This window comes from Myotis lucifugus, unplaced genomic scaffold (assembly GCF_000147115.1).
Source record: "Myotis lucifugus unplaced genomic scaffold, Myoluc2.0 scaffold_660, whole genome shotgun sequence".
NCBI lineage: Eukaryota > Metazoa > Chordata > Mammalia > Chiroptera > Vespertilionidae > Myotis > Myotis lucifugus.
In genome coordinates, this window is record NW_005871708.1 from 14,398 (window position 1) to 16,848 (window position 2,451).

Consider the following 2,451-nt stretch of genomic DNA (forward strand, 5'->3'; position numbering starts at 1 on the left):
ATTAAGTACTTGAATTCAATATCTTCTCTTTGATACTGACTAGTGTAAGAAAAGCAGATTAATAAATTGACTATTTTTATCTATCATCATGATTTGCACGAAACTTTTAAATGTTCCTGAATCAACATTCAGTTCAGCTTTGCTGACCTTCCAGAGCAATAAAGATTATGTGGATAAAAATTACCTGGGGGCATAATTACTTCCTTAAAAATCAGCAGGAGGCCCAGAATCTGCATCCATCCGGCCTTCCTGAGCTCCACACAGACCCAGCCCGCCTCGCCATGCCTGAGAACGTGGCACGCAGGATCGGGGAGCACAAAAGCGCCTATCAGGACTGGGATAAGCCGACCCAGATCAGCTTCAGCAACATCTCAGCTTCAGCAACCTCTCCGCGGCCAAAGCTTTTGCTGATGCTATTAGAACAAGTCTTGGACCAAAAGGAATGGACAGAATGATTCAACATGGAAAAGGTGATGTGACCATTACAACTGATGGTGCCACCATTCTGAAACAAATGCAAGTGTAACATCCAGCAGCCAGAATGCTGGTAGAGTTGTCTAAGGCACAAGATATAGAAGCAGGAGATGGCACTACATCAGTGGTCATCATTGCTGGCTCTCTCTTAGATTCCTGTACTAAGCTTCTTCAGAAAGGGATTCATCCAACTATCATTTCAGAGTCATTCCAGAAGGCTTTGGAAAAGGGTATTGAAGTATTGGTTCACATGTCTCACCCTGTGGAACTGAGTGACAGAGAAACTTTGTAAATAGTGCAGCCACTTCCTTGAACTCAAAGGTTGACTCTCAGTATTCAAGTCTGCTTTCTCCAATGAGTGTAAATGCAATTCTGAAAGTGATTGACTCAGCCACAGCTACTAGTGTAGATCTTAGAGATATTAAAATAGTTAAGAAACTTGGTGGGACAATCGATGACTGTGAGTTGGTTCTCACTCAGAAGGTGGCAAATTCTGGTATAACCAGAGTCGAAAGGCTAAAATTGGGCTTATTCAGTTTTGCTTATCTGCTCCCAAAACAGATAGTAGTTTCTGACTATGTCCAGATGGACTGAGTGCTTTGAGAGGAGAGAGCCAATATTCTAAACTTAGTGAAGCAAATTAAAAAACAAACAGGATGTAATGCTCTTCTCATACAAAGGTCTATTTTAAGAGATGCTCTAAGTCAGCGGTTCTCAACCTGTGGGTCGCGGCCCTTTGGGGGTCGAACGACCCTTTCACAGGGGTGGTCTAAATACATCCTGCATATCAGATATTTACATTATAATTCATAACAGTAGCAAAATTACAGTTATGAAGTAGCAATGAAAATAATTTTATGGTTAGGGGTCACCACAACATGAGGAACTGTATTAAAGGGTCGCGGCATTAGGAAGGTTGAGAACCACTACTCTAAGTGATCTTGCATTACATTTCAGAAACAAAATGAAGATTATGGTGATTAAGGATATTGAAAGAGAAGATATTGAGTTCATTTGTAAGATGATTGGAACCAAACCAGTTGTTCCTATTGACCAGTTCATAACTGAGTTAGCTGAGGAGGTCAATTTAAATGGTTCTGGCAAACTGCTCCAGATTACAGTCTGTATAAGCCCTGGAAAAACAGTTACAATTGTTGTTTGTGGATCTAACAAATTGGTTATTGAAGAATCAGCACTCCATTAATGATGCCCTATTTGTCATTCGCTGTTTAGTGAAGAATAGAGCTCATATTGCAGGAGGTGGTGCTCCAGAAATAGAGTTGACTCTACGGGTAACTGAATATTCATGAACATTGAGTGGTATGGAATCCTACTGTGTTTTGCTTTTGCAGATGGTATGGAAGTAATTCCATCTACACTAGCTGAAAATGCTGGCCTGAATCCCATTTCTACAGTAACAGAACTAGGAAACTGGCATGCCCAAGGAGAAAAAACTACAGGCATTAATGTCAAAAAGGGTGGTATTTTCAACATTTTGGAGGAACTGGTTGTTCAGCCCCTGTTGGTTTCAGTTAGTGCGCTGACTCTAGCGACTGAAACTGTCCAGAGCATCCTGAAAATTGATGATGTGATAAACACTCGGTAATCTGGATAACACTGGCTGACTGGCACCATCATGGCCACTAATAGTGTGGCTGGAGTGGAAGATCACTGGTGTTTCTTGTTGTTTGAAATATTGTTTCCCTTATGAATTCCTGGGCCTGGACTTCCAGTTTGCATTTACTTGAAATTGTATCGACGCAGTTTAATGAAAATATTAAAGATTTGGTTTCAAAAAAAATCAGCAGGAAACTTCATATACCAAAGGTTTATTTGGTACTATATAAGAATCCTAAAGCATACTAGGGATATAAGATGGTGTACGGTGGAACTTTCCTTCTTTATATTTTTCACATTTCAGCATAATAGTAAACTCCAAGATTGTATAAGAAATTTTAAATGATATTCAGTAGAAAT

At 39.9% G+C, this 2,451-nt stretch overlaps 1 pseudogene; it reads left to right on the forward strand.

Moving 5' to 3' along the window:
* The first annotated feature begins 281 nt into the window (after positions 1-281).
* On the forward strand, positions 282-2,173 carry LOC102428860 (annotated as a pseudogene).
* The last annotated feature ends 278 nt before the right edge of the window (positions 2,174-2,451 follow it).